The following is an 8,955-nucleotide window of genomic DNA, read 5'->3' as shown; positions in this document are numbered from 1 at the left end:
GTAGACACGGGAAATGTCACACCACATAATAGTACGCACAGTGGCGAGGGCAGTTTCAGTCACGACATGTTTCTTTCTACAGCTGTAGACGCGAGAAATTTCTCTCCACAATATAGTACGCACAGTGTCGAGAGCAGCTTCAGTCGCGACATGTTTCCTTCTACAGCTGTAGACCCGAGAAATTTCACTCCACAATATAGTACGCAAAGTGTCGAGAGCAGCTTCAGTCACGACATGTTTCCTTCTACAGCTGTAGACCCGAGAAATTTCACTCCACAATATAGCACGCAAAGTGTCGAGAGCACCTTCAGTCACGACAAGTGTCCTGCTACAGCTGTAGACCCGAGAAATTTCACTCCACAATATAGTACGCAAAGTGTCGAGAGCAGCTTCAGTCACGACATGTTTCCTTCTACAGCTGTAGACCCGAGAAATTTCACTCCACAATATAGCACGCAAAGGGTCGAGAGCAGCTTCAGTCACGACAAGTGTCCATCTACAGCTGTAGACCCGAGAAATTTCACTACACAATATAGTACGCACAGTGTCGAGAGCAGGTTCAATCCCGACATGTGTACATCTACAGCTGTAGACCCGAGAAATTTCACTCCACAATATAGTACGCAAAGTGTCGAGAGCAGCCTCAGTCACGACACGTGTCCTGCTACAGCTGCAGACCCGAGACATTTCAGTACACAATATAGTACGCACAGTGTCGAGAGCAGGTTCAATCGCGACATGTGTCCATCTACAGCTGCAGACCCGAGAAATTTCACTCCACAATATAGCACGCAAAGTGTCGAGAGCAGCTTCAGTCACGACACGAGTCCTGCTACAGCTGCAGACCCGAGACATTTCACTACACAATATAGTACGCACAGTGTCGAGAGCAGGTTCAATCGCGACATCTGTCCATCTACAGCTGCTGACCCGAGAAATTTCACTCCTCAATATGATACGCAAAGTGTCGAGAGCAGCTTCAGTCGCGACACGTGTCCTGCTACAGCTGCAGACCCGAGAAATTTCACTCCACAATATAGTACGCACAGTGTCGAGAGCAGCTTCAGTCACGAAACCTGTCCTGCTACAGCTGAAGACCCGAGAAATTTTACTCAACAATATAGTACGCACAGTGGTGAGAGCAGCTTCAGTCGCGACATGTGTCCTTCTACAGCTGCAGACTGGAGGAATGTCACTCCACATTTTAGTACGCAAACTGGCGAAAGCGCGTTAAATCGTGACACGTGTACATTTACACCTGCAGAGCCTGGTTGTGTCACTCCACACGATACTATGCACACTGGTGAGAAACCGTTAAAGTGCGACATGTGCCTTTTTAGAACTGCAGACTCTTCGATCTTAACTCGTCACAAGCGTACGCACACTGGCGAAAAACTGTTGAAGTGTGACTCGTGCACTTTTACAGCTGCGCGCTCTGACATTGTCGCCAAGCACAAGCGGAAGCATACTGGCGACAAACGCTTCAAATGCGACATGTGCTCTTTTGCAGCTGCAAGCTCCAGCACCGTCACTATACATAAGCGTACGCACACCGGCGACAAACCGTACAAGTGCGACCTGTGCGCTTTTTCAACTGCGCATTCTTCCACTCTAACTGTACACAAGCGGAAGCATACTGGCGAGAAACCCTTCAAATGCGACATGTGCTCTTTTGCAGCTACAAGCTCCAGCACCGTCACTAGACATAAGCGTACGCACACCGGCGAAAAACCGTACAAGTGCGACCTGTGCGCTTTTTCAACTGCGCATTCTTCCAATCTAACTGTGCACAAGCGAAAGCATACTGGCTAGAAACCCTTCAACCGCGACCTGAGCACTTTTCCAGCTGCAAGCTCCAGCAACCTCACTATACATAAGCGTACACACTCCGGCGAAAAAACGTAGAAGTGCGATTTATGCCCTTTCACCTGTGCAGTGTTTTCAAAATTAAATCGCTACAAGCAAATTAACACTAGGGAAAGGCCCTTCAAGTGTGATATATGCGATTATGCAGCGTCAGTGCGAGGGGTTTTAAATCGTCATATGCTAACGCACACTATCGCAGAGGGCTATCGCTGTACCCGGTGCTCATTCGCGTCTATAGATGAGGAGAGCCTAAGAGAGCACCTGTCCGGAGACAGGCAATGAAATCTTCAGATAGACGTGCTGATATCATGATGATGCTCCTGCAACTGGTGTACAATCTCATGCGCCTTACCAGATAATTAAGCGCCCACGATTAGCCGTCACGCGAGATGTCATTTTTTCTTAAAATCTGACGGACATCCAGTATTAATCACTTCGTTACTTATGCAGGGAGATAAACACACGATTTCGCAGGTTTTAATCTTTGTTCACCTTTGCGCGCTGCTCTATAGTCTTGCTGATAAGTCACATTTTAGAACTGGACACAGCATCACTGCTTCGATATTTGTCTGAAAATCAAAGATTGTATACTGACGGATTTATGTCGCAAAAATTGCGTGCGTAATTGAGCCTACTTTTGTGCTAGGGATGCGAAAGCATCGGTTTTGTATTTTGATCTCTTTAATTTCATTTATGTTGTGATGATTTTTTCTTCCATTGTAATGACACGCCCACTCATTAGCATAAACTCATAAGACAACGCATATCTTACGTTCACCTTTGTTCGCCAAGCAGCAACGTGGTTTAATGGCTTGTGGTTGTATGCTCGCCTCGCAATCTGAAAGTCCTTGATTAAATCCCTTGCATTTCCGGAAGAAATGTTGTTTTTCTGTGTATACCACGGTGACGTCATCTGACAGTCTTGCGACTACTGCAGCTGGCGGGCGCTGACCCGGCGTTTCGTTCCCGATGAGCCACATATTGGTTTCGCAATGATAAACTGCAGACTAGAGCCGGCTTGGCCGCTGAGGGTATGCTCCTTTCTGTAATAGAGCGTCACTTGGCGTAAAACATTCATGACAACTTTAATCGAAATCAATTTCGGTACGCAGAGCTCGTTTCCAAATTCTTGCTTAGAGTGACAAAGAGAAAGTCGGGCGGCAGACATTCTGCATGTTGCAATAAAATTACCACAGCACTTCGCCAGGGGCTCTCGTGTTGACTGCGCCCTGTGGTGTCTGCCGTTTAATCTAAGCTGCTCATTTGCACTTCGACATTGAAAAATGAAAATTTACTAAATGTCTCAAGATTGTGTTACAAGAAAATCGTCAGAATACTCGAACTTGGTTCCATATGATGCAGACTTCTCAGACTCGCTTCATTACACCATGCATGCGCTCCACTACACCAGCTGATGCGAGGGGCCAGTAGAAAGCCTACAAGTGATTCCCCGTTGAAGCTAATTGAATAAAACTACAAAAATTGACGGGCGACTACGATAGTCGGTAATGCGAAATTTCAACGCAGCTCTCCACACGCCACCTGCCACCGCTGGAGGGTGGCGTCTTGCGCTGCTAGCCACCCTCCGGGATCTTCCCGTGACAGCCACCTTCCGCTTGTCCGTTCCTCCACTCTCGTCGTGGCAGGTGGTGTTTCGCTCTTTTACTACCTGCCATGGTTGTCATGTGGTGTTGTATGGCAACGCCGACACGGACGACTATGATGACGAATTTTTGAACAGGGGATAATTAGTTGGTTTCGAGGAAAGGAAATGACGCAGGAACTGTCTCGCATATACCGGTGCACACCTGAACCGCGCCGTGAGGGGAAAGTTAGAGGGAGTTAAAGAAGAAAGGAAGAAAAAAGTGCCGAAGTGGAGGGCACCAGATTAATTTCAACCACATGGGGATCCTTAACGTGCACTGTCATCGCACAGCGCACAGGCCTCGCTGCATCGAAATTGGCCCGCGCGGTGCGGTTGCAACCCGCGTACTGCGGCTGAGTAGACGAGCGCGTTCAGTGTGAGTGGGCAGGGAGGGGGGATGTCTGTGGTTTAAAAAAGAAAGTCGAACCTTATTCGTTATGCGTTCCTGATATAGCCAGGATCTCATCCGCCATCCAAAATGGCTCAGTGAATAGTGTGCTCAGGTGGTGGGCCCGAGGATGCTGGTCTAATCCCGGCTTTGGAGGCAATGTTTACTTGGGGTCGAAGCTGAAAAGAATCCGTGCGCTGTGCGATGTCAGTGTACGTTAAAGATATCTACGTGATCGAAAATAATCGGAAGCCCTCCACTATGGCAGTGGTTTATCTCCCTGCTTTTCCCACCGACTGCATTGCTTGTTAGAGTGAAATACAGAAAAATAGTTTTTAGTTCATTTTTTATTGCGCACGTTACGATACCTTATAAGCTTGAATGACACATTGCGGGCTAGTTGGTTCATAACAAGGCTGAACAGCGAGCTACTAAGGGACAAGAAAGGTGTCGAGACACACACAGCGCTGACCTACAAAAAGGTTTATTTTTTCACACACTTCGGTAAAAATGTACAGCAGCATCAAGAAAATAAGAACAACAGAGTCTGAAAAAGTCATCGCCACCAGAAATAACAAAGAACTCAGATCATCCAGCTACCGATAAGAATCGCAGTTCTTTATCTTTAAGGGCTATGGAGGGGGTGCTGACACAAGTCTCTTTACGATGCGCGATTTTTACGACTTCAGTGATTTCTCGCGTGGTTTTTTCATCGCACCTGCGCAGCGCAGGTGTGGTGCCCAGCTCAGGAGCGCATTTACAATCTTGGAAGTGAATGCCGAGATCACCTGAGATTTGTTGTGTTACACTGTATTTGTGCTCGGACCATCCCTTATTAAGGCATCTGCCGGTTAGGCCTACGTATGCATGGCCTCGTGACAAGGGCATTGAACACACGACGCCCTGAGCACAGGAAACGAACCGGTCGCGATGATTTATGATGCATCCTGAGTGCTAACGACCCACTTGTTTAACGCGCTTGCAGAGGCTTGGCAAGCGATGCGGAGTTGAAAAGGAAAGATTTATTCCGATTTTTTTTCCTATCTTTCTTAAGTTGTGTGAAATCCCGTGTGTGTAGGGAATGACTGCGACCTTATCCTTATGTCTTATTCTTTTTTCTTCTTTGGCTCGCAACAAGGCCTCAGCCACTGAGGGCAAGAGGGTCAGCGGGTAAGCAGCCTGCAGTAATTGGCGTGTATAGGCTAAAAAGCTATCTTACAGTTTTTGGTTTCAGGATTTCTGTTGCAGAAGTCTGTTGCTTCATTTTTACAAAAACAACTTAAACTACTAGCAGTTGACAACCCATTTTTGGTAAAAAATGTAGGACCTGCGGTTGATTTCCTATAAGATGACTGTGAAATGACATTTACAGGATCTTCTATCACCGTAAAGGACTTATATTATGCCATCCCTCATGACGACTTGGTCAATTGCATCAAGAACTGTATAGACCAGCATGGAGCTGTAAAATTCCAGAATTCGAGTTGCATCACAACTGCCGGCTTCCTTGAGCTACTGTGTAGTACTTGGTAGAGAGAGGGTGTGGTAGATGGTCCTTGGCGATCACAAAATGAACAAGGGAGGGGAAAACCTCAGGTTGCTTGAGCCAACGTTTGGACAAGGGGACTTGTCTTCGTCTGGGCAAAGCGTTCATCATTGGCAGGGATTAAATAGGGCCTTCGCTCCGAGAAGGAAGGCCCCGGGGGTGGGGAAGGTAAGTGGTGTGAGAGGGGATGCGTGTCAGGAAGGGGAGGGAGGTGAATCTTGATTCGCTAAGCTGCAATAGTGGAAAAAACTTATATTCGGGGGGTGTGTAATGAACAAAGGCTTTGAAGGGGCTGCGACGGGGGGGGGGGGGGGGGTGGGGGGGGGGGGGGGGGGGGGGAGGCGCTGGGTGGACCTGGAAAACTCAGATAAGAGGATTAGTCAGGGTGGTACAGGGAAATGAGAACAAGGCAAACAAAATAGGCTGGCACTGGAAGGAGAAAGAAAGGGGGGAGGGGGGCATTTCCAAGGAAGGACAACGCAGGGGGGGGGGGGGGGATGGCTTGAGTTCAGAGAAAGCCAAAAGGTGGGGAAGAGGGGGTAACAGGAATGTCATGGTTTCCGAGAACTGATAGTAGGGGATTAGGAGAAAAAAAAAGGTGAACAATGGGAGAGGGCGAGAAGGCCGGAAAAGGGGTGGAAGATATGACGTGGGAAGGGTGTAAAGAGCGATAATATACTTATGCGAGGTTCTAGGAAATGGTCAGACCACGTGCAAGACATTTGTTAATTTAAAATTATGGTAAGCCTGGAATGTACCTGAGAGATTTTAGGTTTCCTCTGGACATGTTAATCCCTGTTGGTTGCAGTGTTTTAAATTTGTGGATTAGGAATGCTTCTCTGTATTTTCTGTCCCTAGTCGATTTGAAGCCGGACTGAAGAATGAGCAATTTGAGTTCGTCGAATTTGTGATGGCGTTGGTTAAACTGGGTCGACACTGCCTTCTGTTCATTCCGTGTTGTGTCAGCCCGGTGCCCGTTTAATCTGGCCACGGTGCAAGAAATATTTCAGGTGTAGTAACAGCGCCTCCGCGGCCGCGGAAATCTCGTACCAACTTCGACGCTTCACCGTGAGATGGCGCTACTGTACAGGAGGCTTTCCAATGTGCGCCGTGACGCGTGCTATGAACAACTCAAGCGTTGTCGGTAATGCGTCACCTGTGCGAAATGAACTTAATTTTAATGGTATTTTTCACGACATTGGTCAGCTAGATTTCCAGGTTATGACCTGATGTTACTTTAAAGATGCGATGGCGTCTGACACCGCGATAATTTTTGGCGTGTCGTCCGCTTTTCCTCAGGCAACGAACGCCTAACATGGCCTGTTAGTGCGTAGATAAAAAAGCACAATCGAGCTGCAACAGTTTAGTTAGTTTAGTTTATGGGGTTTAACGTCCCAAAGAGACTAAGGCTATGAGAGACGCCGTAGTGGAGGGCTCCGGAAATTTCGACCACCTGGGGTTCTTTAACGTGCACTGACATCGCACAGTACACGGGCCTCGAATTTCTCCTCCAAAGAAATTCAACCGCCACGGCCGGGATCGAATGCAACAATTATACCACGACAAGCCATGTCTACCAACGTCCGCTATATCGCATCGCCACTTTTGCTTTCCATGTGTGTGTAGAACAGCTAGACACTGATGCAAATAGCTCGGTAACAGGTCAGCATTCTTACGGAATTTAGAACCAGAGGTATTGGATGTAATACTGACACCCACAAAATTACTGACAAGGAGTATGTGTGCATATTTTTTTCTCGTAGCACACAAACGGCTTTCTAGTACAGGTAGGTGTTTGTTGAGCTCGGGTTAAAAAGAGGGAAGCAGCTGCAAGAATTTCAAAGGCATATAGAACGCACTTCAATTTATTCTCTGAAAACACAAGCAATGAAATGCACCAATTCATTACGTAGTTATGACAACAAACAGGCCCCCCGGGCGATACTTCACTCTGTGACAATGCAACGAGAAGAGATTACTTCAAAATTTCAACGAGGATGAAACAGTTTTAAACTAGCTTCGATAGCTTGCGCAGCTTTTGTGTTTTGTTTTCAGCATTCTTTTTAAGCTGCTTGCAATACTGACGCATGCGTAGTGCTACGTAATAATGCACGACTTGTGCCATTATGTCGACTTTATGCTCACTGCATGGAAATGACATCTTATGGTTGTCTAGAATGTAGTCGACAGTTATGTCGTAGACATTCTTATCAGAAGCATGCTTCTGAAACTGTTCTTCTATTTCGCTTAAGAGAGAAAATATGGCCACATTTGCATGTAGCAGCCCGCCTCGCGTTTTCTGTAAAACTAAGGCTGCTTCGGGCCTGGTCACGTTTGCAGAAGCCGTTAGCCCAGTTTTGCAAGCTGAGCAATCAGTGCATTTCAGCAGTTTCCTGCATAGAAATCCGGTAACATAATAGATTATACAATCGGTTACACTAGCTGAGTCGGGTTCGTTGTGAATCAAGTCCTCACATTCACTCTCACTCTCTACAAGACCATCAAGTTTAGCCTTCAGCTCGTTGATTCGTGGCTCGTAAGGTTCTTTGAAGGCTAGAATCATGTCGGACAGGTTTATCAGACGCGAGTCTTCATTGTCATGTACCTGGCAGTTACCATATCTTGGAGGTTTCAACATGCTGTACACAGAAAGCATGCTGTACAGCTGCAAGAAAGTTGGTAGACACGGGTGCTCATTTTGCCCACCTGCTTGGCGGATAATACCGAAGAATGTTTCGAGCACATCTTGGTTAAACTTCGCAGTTAAAACATACTTAAAATTACATTTCTCCAACAGGTACTTGGAAAGTTGCATGCTTGAGAGAATAGTCACTCTTAAGCCCTCGGCAGTTGAATTTGACAGGAAATTTTTGTGGTCAATACGTCCTGCCTTCACGTTTTTTTCCCATTCATTGAGCCAATTCAGAAAAGATTCCAGAACAACAAAATCTTGACTGTGCAGTTTTAACCCTTCCTTTGGATGTTTCCGATTCAATGCATCGAACAAATTGTTCATTTTCACAGTAAAATCAACAGTGCCCTTGACATTCTCTAGACCTGGCGTACCTCTTTTGGAATAGAACTCTAGCCCATTGGCAACGCTGAGGCTGAACAGCTGTGTTGCTAGTTTCACCCGCATCCTTTCAGTGTTTGTTGGGTTTAGATGTGAGTATGAGAGTTTAGGACAAACCCTCAATTTGCCTTCATGCTTAGTGTCTGCAACGTATAGCTTGTCATAGTGTGACCAGAAAACACGGGTACTGTTAACACAAAGCACTTTTTGCTGCAAAAGTCGATTTCGCACGCACTTGACAAGATGTGGTACATCTGAAAAAACATAAACATTCCGCGTCTCACAAGCTGGATTGGGGAAGAAGTTCTTTGTTGCCTCTAGTTCTCCGCTAACACCAAACTGTTTCCACATGGAGCGGTTTGTTGCGGCACCATCGCAAACAATTCCATCAACAAACCCGCCTGCGTCCTCGAGGAGGAGAATAGCCTTTATGACGA

This window comes from Amblyomma mixtum, chromosome 7 (genome assembly GCF_055824585.1).
Source record: "Amblyomma mixtum isolate Tamu chromosome 7, ASM5582458v1, whole genome shotgun sequence".
Taxonomy (NCBI): Eukaryota; Metazoa; Arthropoda; class Arachnida; order Ixodida; family Ixodidae; genus Amblyomma; species Amblyomma mixtum.
This window is presented reverse-complemented; position numbering follows the sequence as displayed.